General features: G+C 43.1%; 1 pseudogene; it reads right to left on the bottom strand.

Moving 5' to 3' along the window:
* The window catches only part of LOC136520016 (ABC transporter C family member 13-like), a 119,015-nt pseudogene extending 111,605 nt beyond the window's left edge, over positions 1-7,410 (bottom strand).
* Positions 7,411-18,086: the final 10,676 nt, after the last annotated feature.

The following is an 18,086-nucleotide window of genomic DNA, read 5'->3' as shown; positions in this document are numbered from 1 at the left end:
GAGCAGAGGCCAAAGGATGGAATGGAGTTGAATGATCTGAGTTCTCCTCCTCCCCCAAGGTCTGACCTTATCCCTTATATAATGAGATAGGTCGGGTACATGGTGGTTTGGAGAGGTAAATATACTATCTACATGCGTTGGAGTCCAGGAGGGCCTTATAGCGATGCGCTATGGACCGTGGCAGTGTTGTGGAGCGGTAAAAGCCTTTGGCGTCGTTTGGCTCCTCTATTCTGACACTCTGCGTGTCAAACTATGTCGGCTTGGACCAGCCTCCCTCGGGTGGACCTTCTAGAGTCTTCTTGGTGGCAAAGAAGGTCGGCTCTAGGGACTGACGCGTGGGCCTAGAAGCTTCCGAGCCCCTGGAGGCCATGAAGAAGCTTTGTCTTCTTGTGTCACACCCCATGCGTGACCTTGTCGGGAAAGTGGTCGGCAATGCCGTGCCCAAGGGATAGTGCTAGGGGAGCCCCTAAGCCTCAGTAGCTTGGGGCTTGTGTTCTTGTGCCCGGGCCTTAGCTGGCGTCGTTGGCGGGGTAGGAGCCAAGGGCCGGACCAGAGTGTCATCATAGATCGGGAGCCTTAGGGCTTGAGCAATCCCCCGAGCCCCAAGCGGAGGTCGCGGTGGAGTCAGGCTCAGCCGGGTTTCTTCTCAAAGGGTGTGCGCGAGCATACCCGATGGGTATAGCCCTTGAGCCTCCGGGCAATCCTAGAGGGGTCGGTCAGGGGGTCTTCATCATTCGGGAACCGCTGGACCTAAGGCTTAACATACCCATATGTTAGGATCTCGTCACTCGCCTTCGCCAAGGAGCTGAACTAGGTGAAGAAACTAGATGACCGTAGCGCGTGCGCGTGACGCGCAACGTCGTCTTTGACGAGAGCCATGGCTGGGACTGGACCAAGGTGGGAGAGAGCTCTGCATCGGTGGCGGAAGAGTTCACCATCGAGTACCTATGGAGTGCGGGAGTTGGGGGAGCAAAAGGTGCATCTCCATCCGCATCCCTAGCTTCGCCATGCTCACCGTCACCAGCTCCGAGGGAGCCCGGGAGCCCGACGGCGGCGGCTGCCACTCCACCTCCACTCCATCTGGCTTCATCTGCTTCCTCTGCTTCCCCTACTGCCACGCCACCGCCCACCGATCATCTCCCAGTCAAGCTCGCCACGCCGCTGGAGGACGACGAGGACCGTCTAGATGTGTTCTACGACGACGAACCTCTCCATTATCGGACGGTGACGAACATCATCGGCGATGAGTCTCCACTAGGGCTAGCGCCACACCTCTTCACCCAGCTACACCTGACTCATGCCAGCGAGCCATCCAACTACGCTGAAGCGCAAGGCGATCCAGCCTAGCAAACCGCCATGAAGCAGGACCTCAAGTCTATGGAGAAGAACAAGACGTGGGAGCTCATTGATCTGCCTGCTGATCACCACCCAATCACTCTTAAGTGGGTCTTTAAGCTAAAGAAGGATGAGAAGGGAGCGGTGACCAAGCATAAGGCGTGGCTAGTGGCACGTGGCTTTGTCCAGCAAGAGGGCATCGACTACGACGACGCGTTCGCTCCGGTGGCACGCATAGAGTCGGTCCACGTCTTTCTCGTGCTAGCATCCCAAGAAGGATGGTGGGTGCACCACATGGACGTGAAGTCTGCGTTCCTCAAAGATGACCTCAAGGAAGAGGTGTACGTACATCAGCCGCCTGCGTAAGGCTCTCTACGGCCTGTGGCAGGCACCGTGCGCCTAGAACGCGAAGTTGGATACCACGCTCAAGGTGATGGGCTTCCACCAGAGCGCGCATGAGGCGGCGATGTACGGCTGGGTAGCAAGCGCATTGTCCTGCTCGTTGGCATCTACGTCGATGACTTGATCATCATGGCCGTTGAGGAAGAAGTGGTGAAGTTCAAGGCACAAATCAAGGAGAAGTTCGACATGAGCGACCTCGACCTCCTCTGCTTCTACCTCGGTGTCGAAGTGCGCCAGGATGCCAGTGGCATCACCCTCCGCAAAGCTCACTATGCCAAGCGGATCCTCGAGCTCGACGAGATGGTCGGTTGCAATCCGGCGCACACGCCAATGGAGGAGAAGCTTAGGCTCAGTCGTCACAGCACGGCGGAGGAGGTGAACTCCACGCACTATCAGTAGCTCATCGGCAGCCTCCGGTATCTGGTGCACACCCGACCGGACCTAGCGTTCGTGGTCGGGTACGTGAGCCGGTTCATGGAGCAGCCCACGGTGGAGCACCTACAGGCCGTGAAGCGTGTTCTTCGCTACGTGGCCGGGACCCTGGACTACGGTCTACATAACAAGAGGGCTCCCGGCACGGCGCGCTTCGTCGGCTACTGCGACCGTGACCTAGCCGGCGACATCGACACAAGCAAGAGCACCAGTGGAACAATGTTCTTCCTGGGTGATTGCTTGGTCAGTTGGCAATCCATCAAGCAGAGCGTTGTGGCATCGTCAAGCTGCGAGGCATGAGTGCATTGCCACCACCACTGCAGCAACACAAGCTCTATGGCTGTCCAGGTTGCTCAGCGAGCTTCTTGGTAGGAAGGTTGATGCGGTGGAGTTGAAGGTGGACAACAAGTCCTCTCTAGCTCTGGCCAAGAACCCAGTCTTCCATGACAGGAGCAAGCACATTCGGATCAAATACCATTTCATCAGGGACTGCTTGGAGGAAGGGAGCATCAAGGCCAACCACATCGCCACTAATGATCAACTGGCAGACATACTCACAAAGTCATTGGGCAAGGCCAAGTTCCAGGAGATGAGGAGGAGAATTGGTCCAAGGCAAATCATTCAGCACTAGGCTTAGGGGGAGATTGATAGTTAAGCCTAGCTGCTTGTATCTTACTTTTATGCATTTACAAATAGTTTTCAGGTTCCTTGGCTTCCAAGTAGGAATCATAGCATCTGCTTTATGCAGTTAGAATATGCTAAGCAGTAGGTACACCACTTGCCTATATAAGCAGTGGCTAAGCATCTTCTTGTATCTCAAGTCATTTGCAATTCAATACAATCCAAGTGGCCTATGGCCAAGCTGCCCTCTGGGCTTTTACCCCAAATCTGAGATCCATTTCTATGTTTGGGCAACAGTAAGAACATCTGTTGTTAGTCTTTTGCTCCCAAATAGAATATCACTTCAAGTGCCAAGAATGAACAGAGTATCTTTGCTCCCAAATAGAAAATTGCTTCAAGTGCCAAGAATGAACAGAGTATCTATTTGCCTGGGAGAACTTTTAATAATGATTCTTCTATTCTTGAGGAATTAATACCTTGCTGAAGAAGCCTTATAAACTTGTTCAGCAACAGAGGGCTAACAAAACTGATGCTGTCATTTAATACCTGCATGAATAGAATGTTAGAAACTAAAAGGCAATCAGTGTGAACTTCAATTTAAGAATGCTTGACTTTGAAATAAGGGTAATAACATGAAAAAGTTGTTCTAAGATAATTAATCCCATGTTGCCGTTCATGGAATTTCAGGTAATACTATGATAATATGTTTCAGGTCACTTGTGTAATCTGCTCATTGTAGGATATATTAATTGTTCCTTGCCAAAAAAAGGATATATTTCTAATTGCCATAAAAGAGGTGAGAACAAAAGGACGCCAACTTTTATATGCCATGAATCCCAGAGTTGACATCTAGCAACATCCTTTTACTCAATTCAACAACCTCAATGAAAAGAAAAGGATACCTTAAGAAGGCCCAAACGTAAGTATGTCCGTCCATAAGAATAAGACATGGCTCTAAGTAGAGATGAGTTGTCATGGTGGTTTTGATATTCAGCAGTCCAGGAAGACAGAAGTTTGTCATAACAGGAGGTAGCTCTAAGCTCAGTTGGTAACTCAAGCAAATCTGAGTCAAGTTGTCTTGTGATACCAATGTCCATCACTGGATTAACGAATTTGAAAGTCAACAGTTCCCACAAATTGTAGTCCTTTATCTGAAAAAATAACATTAAGGGAAGATGTCACAATTACCTTTTGGTGATGGAAAACAAATAAGAAAGATTGGACAGGATCCGAATATTGATGATCAACTCCAAATAGTGAACGATAAGGAAGTCAATGCACATCAGCATGAAGCAGTTAGCACAGATCCTGTAAAATTTGTGGGTAATATAGTTGTTCATACACAGAAATTTACAATGTATTACAAGACCATGTATTCAAATTGCAAGCTAATAGCAACTTTATGGCATGCATAAGATGACCTCTACTTAATATAATGATACCCACCTCTCATGCGAGTTCGGGAAAAAAAAACATGCATAAGATGAGATTATCACAGCAATACCATAACCAAAGTAAAACTTCTTACACAGGTCACAGACTGAAATTGCACCATCCTGAATGTACAACAGAAAACCAAAGGCTTATTACTGAAATCACATACCATGTTTGTAATTTCACCCTCAGCTTTTTCATCATTTAGAATGAGTGGGGCTTCAATAGAGTTCACTTCTCTGAAAGTGTGAACAGTTGCACATTACTTTTAGGACAATAATGAAACAGTATGTACTAGTTGCTAAATAAAAAAAGGGAAAATGTATTAGTTCACAAGATCTTAGGCAATGAAAATATAAAAAATATTCAGAAACGTAGGCAAATTGGGGAATCAGGTACCTTTTGTTGCCTGATTGGCCTACTACAGCAGCCACAATAACAAAGAGTCCAAATGTGGTTGCAGTACAAAATGAGATAATCTCCATAAAAGATGACATTGCCTATTGATCAAAGAAAGCTTAGAATAGATGTTTAAAGACGAAAATAATAATATTTTGTTTCAGTCATAATAAAACAGCAGAATTTTGTAGAAGCCTTCCACAGCTTTATTAACATGTCGAAGATAAAGGAAATCGTTTTGTAAAATAATGGGATACCTTTAGTAAGGTAAGCCTGTATTGCAAATGAGGTATCTCTAGAATAGTCTTCAAGATCCAGCAGAAGCACATTATTGGGTTATAGAGAACTTCAAACCAAGCCCCACTGACACGGACAAGAGTTACAGACATCTATGAAAAGGAATGTTTAGCACCAACCGTAAGGACATTTGTTCAAACATTTATATGACTCGGAAGAGAACCAAGATCATTATGATAACAGAGTTCTTACCCATGCAATAAACTGGGAGCATGTGAACAATAGTTCATAATTCGCAACATCCTTCCCTTCAAATTTCTTCTTAGCTAGCATAGTTAATCCAACCAGACCAAAGGCAGGCTGCAAAACCAGGCACACCGAATGCAAACAACTTCTCCGATAAACCTCTCCTGACGTTCTAAAATAGTAGAACTATTATTACACATAACAAGGTGCAAATAATGAAGAACATAAATTAAATAAGACAATTGTCAGGTAACAGCCATTAAATGTAAACAGAGCCACTCTCCTCGGGCATTGCTTCTATATGGTGTTAAAATGTTATTTGTTGTTTTTACGGTTTGCCTTGTGTCAAGTTATCTTGTTTTATTTAGTACTTTAATGCAAGAACATATAATATCATTATGTAGACATGTAGTACTGGGTGGTATATTGTGCTTCCAGCTGCTTGAATTCTCCTAGTGTTAGTATGAGCACCAAATTTCTGAAATCTTGATCCAGTTTCAATTATCCACTTATCCATAAGTAACTGAAGGTGCTAACCCTACAATTACTTAGGACAAAATCATTAGTGCAAGCTTTACTTGAATGCTCCAAATGGTCTACCACAAAAATAAACATGTGAAACATATAATGCGATATTGGGAGCATCACAGGCATTTGAATAATGCCTAATACATTAACAACAACATATTGCTTTGCACGCATAGAATGTAAGCACAAAAAGAAATTATCATAATTCAAAATTAGCAGCAGTATAGTAGATGCCGCCCTTATTTTTACCCCCTCTATGAGCAATCACATACTCCTTCCATCCAAAAGAATGAAATTCTCGATTTTCGAGTCAAAGAATTTGAACTTTGACTAAAGTTATATTAAAAAGTATTAGCATTCATGATACGAAATAAGTATTATTAGATTATTTATGAAATATATTTTTATAGTAAAGTTTATTGGAGACATAAATATTAATACTATTCATTATAAACTTGATCAAACTTAAATCAGTTTGAGTGTTACGTTCTTTTGTGGACGGAGGAGTACGTCTCAAGCCACTAGACCTAGACAATTATGCCTCGTTTAGATTGTAAATTTTTGCAATCTGGACACTGTAGCACGTTTCGTTTGTATTTGACAAACTTTATCCGATCATGGACTAACTAGGCTCAAAAGATTTGTCTCGTGATTTACAACTAAACTGTATAATTATTTATTTATTTTACCTACATTTAATGCTCCATGCATGCGTCCAAAAATTGATGTGATGGAAAGAAAGTGAAAAAACTTGGAATTTGGAGATGATCTAAACAAGGCCCTTAGTACTGATACAGAAAAAGGGAACTATCTCCGTTATTAATGCGAGTCACATCAGGTCAAAGTATGCAGATAGAAACAAGAAAATGTATCTCGGCTGTCTAATCGCTTACACTATTTGAACGAAATGCAAAAGCAGAATCTGGAGGAAATGATGGTTAGCAACTAACTTCCCTGCAGATTCCAAATATTCAATGGCGGTTAGTCACAGCCACACCAGAGTAAACTGCTAGTCATGTGACTCTGTAACAGGTGAAACAAATGCAAACGGCACTAGACATACTTGCCGCACCTACTCTGTATCATACTCATACATTTGATAGTGATTGCATAAGTTGGACTTCAACATAGCGTGAACGTAGACAGCGAAATGCTCTTCGAAATAATCGCAAAATTGATCGGTTACTTATGAAACAAAGAAGCACTAGATGATGCAGAGCAAAAATCAAGTACCTGAGCCCTGGTTGTGTTCCTCTTGGCGAGGAAGAGCCCGAGTGCAGCAACCGTGGCGATCGCATTCCCAGCGAACCCCAGCACCGTACAACCGCGACAAAAGTATTAAGGAGACCTCAGAACAACACCAACAGCAAACCACACTCGAGAACAACCAACTCAGAAGTCAGAACTGCAACCCACTCGAGATCAAAATCAAAAAGCAAAGGATATAAATCCGCGAAGCACGGCCCGAAATGCCTCCCGTCGTCGTCCCATACCTGCAACGAGAGATCTCCCCCCAAAAACCCTCGCGGGTTAGCACCACATCGCGATCGATAATATTCAAAAACCTCAGCGTCCCACGCCCGGGATAGAAAAAAAAAAGCAGGGGTTTAGCGGGGTTTTAGGAACCGCACCGCGGGATCGCTGGGGCAGACGAAATCCATGGAGGGAGGCGGCACACGGCGGACGAACGCCGCCGCGCGCGCCCGACGGAGGATTCACAAGCACGGGCCGGCCTCGACTCCGAGGCAGGCGGGCGGGTGGCGAGCGGAGCGGAGACCGGAGGAGGAGTGGTGTGGTGTGCGCGTCGCGCCGTCCCCGTCTCGTCATTCTAAAAAAAATTAATTTAACCCCGTCGTGGGGTGGTGCCACGCGCGTGATCCACCGTCTGTTTGTTCTCGTACGGTGGATGTGGGAGATAAGACAAAGGTCACCAAAGTCTGGCTTCGCTTTTCCGTTATAAAAAGAACAAAGTGTGGCATCGTTTCGGTGCAACAATTATCTTGGTTCATCCGTCTACCACCTCATGCGATCGATCCCACCTTCGTACGACAATCACGGTAGTTGTTGATTTTCCTTGCATGAGACCCGCGTGCGGTGGCAATCATGGTAGTTTTCTTCCATGCAAAAGGAAGTGCTCTCTCGCACGACCATCACGCCTGTTGTGATATAACTTTCTTGCATGTAAAAGGAAACTACTATCAATCAATCAAATCAAATCAAATAAGAAATTATTCTCATCAAGAGGTTATGATTTTTCTTCATGCAAAACAACCGAACATGATTATCTACCACGTTGTGGTGGCGGTCGATCCCTGCGGTGGCGGTCGCGCCGCTGGCTGATGGGAGGTGGCCGTTCACTTGCCTCAGCTAGCAAGAGGACAATCTCGCCCTCGCCCGCATCGTCCAGGAGCTAGCAAGAGGACAATCTCGTGGGGTCGATTGCGCTCAGGCCGGGCACTTCGCTGATCGCTGCTGATTCCTCCTACTTTTTGCAGGAACGGGCATACATGATGCTGTCGGTGGCGAGTACGTGATCTCAAGGCCTTCGCGTGCCCCCTATAGGACACCGAGGAGCTCGACGTTGCCGATAGGCTGATGGCGCTCATTGAATCGGTGATTGTGAGTGTACATACCAGTGTCAAAATTCAGTCAACCTTGATAATCTTTTTTCCTATTTTTGTATGGTGCTTAATCTGCCGTTGTACCATGGCAAGCCATTGAGCAGGATGATGTTGGGGATGATGATGAGAAAGAAGATGATGGGGTTCATACACCGTTGATATTTTCTATCTAATCTTTGCATGACTCGATTGTAACGTGTAATTTTGTATCTTCGGATAGTTTTATAAAAAAAATACTAAAATTATTGCTGGTAACAATACAAACAGGGACTGTTTAAGGAAGTGAAATATCTTACCACATCATTTCTCTTAGCTCTATAATTAATAAGGTGGTAGTATGTACTACTAAATCATAATCTTGAGCTGGTAGCCATAATTGGCTTCTTGCTAGAAAGAGATAGAATGCTAATCGAATTTACATAATCTTGTGATGATGTTCCCATCTCTGTGAACAAGCAGACATGACAGTTTGGAAGAAACTAGCAGTGATTTGATATTTATCTTCTGTTGGTGAAGTGAAAGCAGCATCAACTGTTGGATTGTTCAGATAAGCAAGAGAAATGGTTGTTTTTGTCTCCCTGTTTTTTTTAGTTCAACAGACTTAATTTATGACTATGGCGCTGGTTATTTATGCATTCCATTAGACATCAATGATTCATTCGTGATTTGTTGCCTGTAGATGTAAAATAACAATCATTCTAATATCCATTGCTTTAATATTTGTCTGATCTTTTCATGTTTAAATGGTGTAAGTTTTGTTCCTTTTTTCTTTGAGATGGATTTTTCTTTTTTTACTAATAACCCGCAGATGATAAAACAGTTGAGGGCAGAATCAAGGATGATAGCACTGTTGAAGGCAGAGCCACCGATGACAAAGCTGTTGAGACAGAGCAAAGAATGATGAGGACATTGAGAACGGAATAAAGGATGATAAGGCCGTTGAATGTCAAGTCACTAATAATAAACCTATTCAGAGCAAAGTAACTAATGGTAATGCCATTGAGGACAGAGAGATTGAAGGTAAAGCCACTGAAAAGGCAAAGGAGATCGATATTTGGATGAAACTCCAAAATGTGATCAGATTTGGGGCACTGACTATGGAATTACTAATACTGAAGAAAACCTAGCTGATAATGGCAACTAAGTTTCGTATAAAAATAATGAGGCTGCTCTTGAGGTTTCTCTCTACTCTGTGGTGCTAGAGCATAGTTGTTCATCACATAAGTTTCATACGCTAGCTCTCCATTTATCTAGGATTTACATTCGTGCATCAAAATTTTGGTCCTCACATAGGAAAGCTTCAATTGCAAAAAAAATCAGTTTCTAGACTTCTGCTTATTTCAAAATCTCATGGCAATGATGTTTCAAGGTAAATTATGACTACTCTCAACCGTTTGTTTCCCTTATTGTTGTTAGCATCAATTCTTTCAGATCAAAATTTAAGAAGTAAGAATCTAATTTTGATGTAAGCTGAGTATGGCTCCTGTAAAACAGTGATGAGTAAAACCTACTGCAAACTAATTCATTTTTTAGTTTTCTGAAGGATTTTCATTTCACATGCAATGACACCCCAGATGCAAACCCCTATAGAAGATTTGTCAACTCCAAAGATTGGGAGGTTGTTAGGGCTTTCTGGGTGATCAACATCATAGGAGTTTTTCTATTGCTCTCTCGAAAACTGCATTTGATGATGCATTCAGCAGAAGTTGTCCTCTTCGTGCTGGTGGACATGAGTGTGGATGTTTACCAGTGTTGGCAAAATTGGTATGCTTTCAGATGCTGATTTTTGTTTCTTTGGTAATGGTATCTTTTATGTGAAGTCATGAAATTTTTTATGTTTCTATCAGGTGATGGAGCATTGCGTAACTTATTTAGATATTGCTATATTTAATGCCATCCTTCGTGAATCAGAGAATGAGATACCCACGGATATTATATCTGACCCAATTGTGGACTCAAGAGTTCTGCCGATTAAAGCTGGCGACTTAAGCTTTGGATCAGGCACACAGCTTAAGAACTTTGTATGTGCTTAAATTATGAAATGCTTACAATTGTATGATGAACAAACAAATAACCTAGAATAGGGACTATGCATGACACCTCCCTTATACTATTGATTGTTAACACATGATATATACTTCTGTAGGTTGGGAATTGGTCCAAATGGTTGTATGATACGTTTATAGTTACTTGTCCAAATCTAATTATCTTCTGAAAGATAATACCTTTTGTCTTTTTTCATGCATGCTAGGGCCCTTAAACTGATGGTTTATAGTCAAGTTAGAAGGTAAAATACTAATGATTTCTTAAACTTTATAATGGTCTATATAACATGAAGACTTATGTAATATTGGTGTTCCTTACATCATACTTATAGGTAATAGTACAACACATGTTCATACATATGTTATCGTAACATTGTTTTTTCCCGTTGCAATGCACGAGCATTTACCTATATTTACATATATACTCGAACTTATGTACAGGATGATATGGAGATACGGTAGAACTCATTCGTGGATTTATTGGCGCACGAGAGAAATGAATATTAACGATTTCTTCCTGCCGATATAAAACATTATCTTAGCTGTATCACGGAAAGATCTATATAGTAGAGCATGTGACGTCACGCGATCCGTGACTGTGTTAAATTCATAAACTTTGCTTTTTGGATTAAATGTCACTTTAACGTTGGTATTTAATTTTTACAGTATTGTTATCTTATCGTGTGATCCGTGTGTTTTTAGTATAAAATAGTAGCTATCTCGTAGCAACGCACGAGCACACTATCTAGTCCACGTCCTAAAGGTGATTAGTACACGCAGTAATATAAAGAGCAGCGCCCCTTTTGGCATAACCGGCGATCGCACTAGCGCCGTAGCGCGCGGCCGGCGAGTGGGGAGGCGCCGGAGTGCCGGCGACGGCGTGGAGCGCGGCGACGGTGACACGGCATGCGGGTCAAGTGCAATGACGGACCCACCGTCAGTGTAGGTCTTAACTTGAGGATCGCCGATCGCCTGCTTCATCTGAACTCTGAAGGCGAAGAGGGTCGCGTCGCGCATGAGGATCTCCACTTTGTCGTTTCTGTTCATTCACGTGGCGCGCACATCGGAGAAACGGGGAGATCGGAAAACGAACGACATGCATCTCTCGCGAGTGGCGATGCCTCCGCGGAGTCCGCGCTGTTCCACCGGCCACCGCTAAGCGCCCAAGCCGTCACCAGACCAAAACAGGCCGAATAACTGAACACCACAATATATTGGGCCGACTGCAAGAAAACGACACATCCCCACAACAAACAGACTTCACCATTTGCTAAAAAGAACAAACAGACTTCACCAATTCGTCTCGTCCAATACCAATCCTAGAACAAACCTACTCCAAGGACTGAGTGATATTTAGAAATCCCAAGGAGAAAAGGGAAGGCATAAATCAGGGAAGAAAAGAAAGGTGTTCAAGCTGGCCCAGGCTCAAACTTGTTTTCACGAGCGCGCAGCGTCAGGGACACATGTCTACCCGCTTAGACTTAACCCAACCCAACCTCGCCTCCTGTAGACCTGCTTAGAGTTTAGCCCAACGCATCCAACAATTCCTAATTACATTTGGCCCGCCTCGGCCAAGACTGCTTCGCGAGCCTTGTGGGCTAGCAAGGGCGAGCTCGTCCGCCTATTAGACGGAAAAAGTAGTTTGCACCAAAAAAATTATGCTAATGCTATATCACGCATGTCCTTCTCGCGTTGGTAAGTCCCGACACGGCTAGCTGGGCTGCGGACCGACCCATAGGCTTGCTCTCCTCATCGGCATACATGGTTTCTCCAAAAATAAAAAGAGTGACATCATATCTTCCCCATTCACATCGGCTCCACCACACCGCCCGCCCTTCAGTCACATATGCACGAGCTCAGCTAGCGCCCACGTCCGCACGAGCGTCGCCGCCGTCCGCATACGCACGAGCTCCACCAGCCGCGCTGCGCCGCCCGCCGTGGTGAGCTCCACCACTGCCGCCTCCACCACGGGGGTCAAACGCCTAGTCGGCGGCCAAGAAGACCTATGCCTCCACCTGCCAAGCTCGCTGTGGCCGGGTGTGGAACTCGCCCGCGTGGAGCTCACGGCAGCTCGGGCGGAGCCCGTCCACGCAAATCTCGCGTCCGCGTACCCAGTTTGCCATGGTGAAAGGACCTTGATGTCGTCTAGAGGGGGGTGAATAGGCCTGTTTAAAACAAACTCGCAGCGGAAGTTAAATTCTAGGTGCGGCACTGCTGCTCCCAAGGTGCAGCACTGCCGCACTGCCTCACAAAAGTACGGTACTCCCGCGCCTGCAGACAAGCTCGAACTACAATTCAAAAAATGTCCAAGAAAGAGTAGATCGAGCATATTACTGATGTTTCTGGGGTAGTGTAGAGCCTATTCCACTACCTGGATGTTGGCGGAACTGCACGAGCAAGTAGGTCGGGACCAAACCCTAGAATCACCACAAATACAAGTATAGCAATGCAAATCACAAGAACACAAGTAAGACACCGATTTATCCCGTGGTTCAGCTCGCCACTAAGGCTTGCCTATGTCCACGTTGTTGAGGTTGCCACAAAGGCTTTGGGTCTATTTCAACCATTTTCTCGTTCTCAAGTCAAGAGAATGAACTCCTGAGATGAGAGGTGATTTCACTAACTATTTGGGATAATTACAAACCTCCCGGGGCTGCCACATAAGTTGGCAAGCTCCACGGGCGATGCTCTAGCCGGCTAGGAGCCAAGCTCCAAGAGTAACAAATATAGCCGCCGACCAAAATGTGAACCAAGTGCTTTTTAGAGTTGGAAAATCAATGGAGCTGCACTCTAATCGAGTTTTGGACCATTTTTCCTCAAGGATTGATGGGGAAATCGATGGATTTGCTTGGGGGCTTGAGGTCAACAATGGAGGGAGAGAGAGAGAGCTCTTGCTCTGTTTTGGGTGTGTTGAAGTGAGGAAGAAGAGGCGGAGAGCCATTGGGGAAGAAGGAGAAAGGTATATATACCCTCAGCCCCCAACGGTCACCGCACCCAAGGGGTCGGGCGAGACAGAGCTCACGGCCTCGAGGTCGGGCGAGACGGAGCCTACGGTCTCGAGATCGAGCGAGACGGAGCCCACGGCCTCGAGGTCGGGCGAGACGAAGCCCGCGGCCTCGGGGTTGGGCGAGACCTTTTAATACGTCTCAAGTCATCCGGGGAAGTCAGTGTGGGCGCTAACTTCCTTGTCCCGCGACTCAAGTGCGGTAGTGCCTCTCTTCAAGTGCGGCAGTGCCGCACCACGCAAGACAGCAAGGATAAGTGTGAAGTATAGACTGTCTTGGCTGTGAATCTGAGGATGCATGTGTATGTTTGAGCACTTGGTAGCACATATTAGCTTAAGCATTGTGTCCCTTTTATAGTACGACTTTTTCTAAACTCAAATTCAAAACATCAAAGAATTTTAACACCTTTGAGTTAGTCACCGCATCCTTTTATAATTGGGGGTTTCCACCATCGCGTGTATTATCCTCTTCATCTTGGATTAACACTCCTAATACTCACTTCAATATCTATCTTCATACTTCTAGCTTGATCAAAGCAATGCAAAGTGATTTTCTAAATCTTTATCCATACAACCAAACCAACATAGAGATCGACTTATATCCAACATGAGTTGTGTCCTTTATCATTTAAACCTTTGCTTGGTATTTCTTCACTTATGCATTCTTGACTCATCCATCAATCCTTGATCAAAGCTAATTCACTATCAAACTCTTCTTGTTCATGCAAAGCAAGCCATTATTGAGACCAATTCAAAATCATCAACTCATGTCTCTTTTAACATTTGCCAAATATGCTTGCTTTCTCATGATACTATGATATTCCTCAACATAGAAGTCATTTCATCAACTACATTTGCATTGTTGTCTTTCTCTTGAACTATATTGTTTCCATGATCTTCCAACACAACATTACACAATTTTGGCCTTGATTTGAACATTATGTGGAATATCATCAAGTTTGCCTTCTTGTTGAACCTATATACACTTCTCATTCTATAATCCACAAGTGTATGCAATAAAATCAATTTCACTCCCAGTTAAACTGGTCGGACGCTCGATTCAACAGCTCGGCTACCAGTTCAACTGGTTAGATGCTCAATTCAATAGCTCGGCTACCAGTTCAACTAGTCGGATACTTGATTCAACAGCTCGGCTCCCAGTTAAATTGGTCGGATGCATGATTCAACAGCTTGGCTCCTAGTTCAACTAGTCGGATGTTTGATTCAACAGTTCGGCTCCCAGTTCAACTGGTTGGACAAGCTCAAGACAGTATTGCTCGGTAGATACAAGGCGCTCGGGGACTAGCTATTCAACACTTAGCAAACTTGTTAGACCTTTAATGGTGTTGTCATTCAATTCATCGAAACCCACTAAAGGGCTAGATGCACTTACAATCTCCCTCTTTTTGGTGATTGATGACAACACAATTAAAGCTTACAAGAGATTGATAAATAATAAGATTTTGAATCCTATGATATAGTGAGCTTCCCCTAAATGTGTGCATTGAAAGGAATTCAAATTTTGGCCTCAAATGCCAAATGCACATATTCAAGATAAAGTGTGGGAACTTTCCTTTATCTTAGCATCTGTGGGGTGCAAGGTGTCATCATGATAAACGTGATGCTCATGGCAGTTCATGCATTCAAGAAGTTTCAGAAGCTGTCATGTGCGGCACTTCCACGAGTGAGTGCGACATTGCGGCACAGTGGCAGTCAGAGAAAATAAACAACACATTATTAAAGGCATGAACATCACACATTAGCATATATGGTCCTTATCAATAGCATCAATTTAAACTATCCTTGCACACACCACACAATAAAAATGAAAAATCTTATATGCCTCCCTTTTACCCCTTTGAATCCTCATATCAGTCTCTTTCCCTTACACTCTCTCCCAATATTTCTCCCCTTTGGCATTAATCTCCCAAAAGGATCTCTCCACCAAAAGGAGGAAATAATGATAGACAAGTGAGGGCAAGAGGTAGGTAAAAGTTTAGCATATACGATTTCTCTCCTAAGTTTTCTGCCAAACAAAGTATGCATCATGTTAAGTCAAGATTCTTGAGAAGTCGGCATATTTGGCTCATACCTCACTTAGATGACACTTTTAACATGAGACTGACTCATGCCATCACCATAAGAGATATCAACCAAATATCTAAATAATTCTCTAATCGTCGCCACAAGAACAAACTCATGGTGTGACTTAAAATATTGCATACACATGCACACACTAGCATGTAAGGGCCTAGATGCACAAAAGTAGTACAAGAGTTCATGGAGCGATATACCTTTGTTCTAAGCCTCATAATCTTCACTGTGATCATGATATTTTGAATTTAGTGCTTTGAGGGGCTTGGCATAATGCAAAAAGATTGTATTTGTGCCCATCTCTTTTAATCATGACCTTCATGAAGATTTCACAAACTTGTGCTTGATCTGGTTTGAAATTCCATTTTAAGCTCTTCTTGTCATTTTGAGATATCAACTAAAGACATATTTCTTGATATACTGAATTGAAAATTATCCACTAATACCAATTGAAATATGATCTTTACAGTTTTAACACCACTTGAAGGAGAGTCTTCACAAGTTGATGCCAATTAGAATGGATTTTTGTATCTCATAATGTCACCTAGGGAATGCTCATAAAGACAAGAGATAGCATTAAATTTCACAAGCTAGAGTTTCACAACTAGTGATCATTTTGGATGTGGAAGGCATGTAGATCACTAATTGCAAAACCTTATAACATAGACTAAATTATCCCTTTTTGATAGTGCATACATATATATGTGGAAGGCAAGAATATGGACACTTTTGGTCAATTAAGTCCAAACAAGGGAGTTTAAGCTATATTGTGGAGAGTAGCTACTTAAGAGATAAAAATGCAATCCAAATGAATATGAGAGATAACTTTATCAATTTGGATTGAGTCAATGTAGCATACCTATGAGAAATTCATTTTCACCAAGAGACTACATAAATTCACTAGAAGAAAAGATTAGTCTCAAAAGACATAAGACATAGAATGGGATCCCCCTTAATATGTGCATCAAGTACTCGAATTACTTTGTGAAGTGCACTTTAATCGGTTTAAGAATCAAGAGTAGTTCATCCTATATCTTGGTCAAGGCATGATAAATTTGCAACAATTGAAATTATGCCAAGGGAACATACCACCACCAAGGTAGATAGATCACCACATTGATATGACCATCATAAGTGAGACTTGATGATTTGGATAGCCATAGTTCTTCACTTGATGACTCATGGTGAATTAGAGCTCTTATGATCATCCAAGATCCATATTTGGTTCCTAGTTCTTTCTTTACCTAAAGTAACTCACACAGAGAGCAAAGGTAAAATTCATGAATTTTACAAATAGTGAACTAGGAGTTACCACTCTTTGTTGATAAGATCCTGGGTGGTCAATGGGATGGATCATGTGCATATGATGAGCTCTAGAGAAGAGAAATAGCAATGAAAGCCCACTCTTCAATTTTTTTCTCCAACTCATTCAAATCTAGTTTCACCAAAGGATTAGGGCATTCGACAATAAACCAGGAGCACTTGGTTTATAAAGACCAAGACTTCCTAGAATAACCTTTCAAGCACCCAAGGATTCCATTGGAACCATCCATCCTCCTTTGATGTTCTTCTTTTTCCAATTTGTGTGAGACTACTCAATATTAACTTTGAAAGAAACCATTAGTCCCACAAGATATAGGCTTAACTCCCCCTCAATTTGTGCATACAAGAGTACACAAAGTACACTCATGCACATCAATAATTATAAGGTCAAGGGAGAAGTTTACACTATACCCCAACTGATTCAAACTCCTTTAAACTATTTGTAATCCAATTAGTTTCAGCTGATTCTAGTTGCTTCCAATTAATTTTAAATAATTCCAACTGATTGTAACTCATTACTGCTACTTGTAACTACTGAAGTCAACTAGCTTCAATTTATCCCAGCTGTTGTTTCTAAAAGCCCGCAACTGATTTCTTCAAGTTCCAATCGGTTGTAATTACTTGCTGCTTCTTGTATTTTGATTGCAACTATTTGGACCCTTGTGTGAGTCTTTCTCTTTCATTGCAACTTCTTTAGACCAAACTGATGCTTATCATTTTTATTGATTCTTCACAACCAACTTGAGAGCCAACTTAATCTTGTTGTTACAATGCAATCCAATTCAATACAATGAGTTTTCAGATTCTGTTTTCCTTGGAGAAAAATTCATATCCCTCAGACCACTAGTCAAATATGCATGAAATTTGGCTGAGATGTGCACCATGAATCCTCTAACTGATGTGAAAATTTCAGCTCATTTGGACTCTATTTGATCAGCCAAATCAATTTTCTATCACAACTGCTAGAGTCTGAAAACAACATTACTGAAGCTGACAGAATTCAACTCAAAACTGACTTTCTTCTAAACCAATCTTCATGCCAACTGTATAACAATAAGTACTAGGTGTTTATAGCATGCTCACAAAATTGTAGGCTAATTTATCAGTATTTGAACTTCCAAATCCATGCTTGAAAGCAGCCAATTCAGAATTTCAATTTTCTGGATAGATTTGATAATTTCCTATTCTTCTCTTCTTCTTGTCCAATCTTGAGCTGAACCACAAGATGTTATTTCCATTCAGTTCTCTTATGATACTCAGAGTCTTGTGAATTCTTCCAATATAGCTTATCCAACTCAACCTCAAACTTGATTTTATCCAAACTGAAAATTTGGTCTCTTTGGCCTCTAGCAACCTCATCTTTCT

This window comes from Miscanthus floridulus, chromosome 18, assembly GCF_019320115.1.
Source record: "Miscanthus floridulus cultivar M001 chromosome 18, ASM1932011v1, whole genome shotgun sequence".
NCBI lineage: Eukaryota > Viridiplantae > Streptophyta > Magnoliopsida > Poales > Poaceae > Miscanthus > Miscanthus floridulus.
This window is presented reverse-complemented; position numbering and strand designations above follow the sequence as displayed.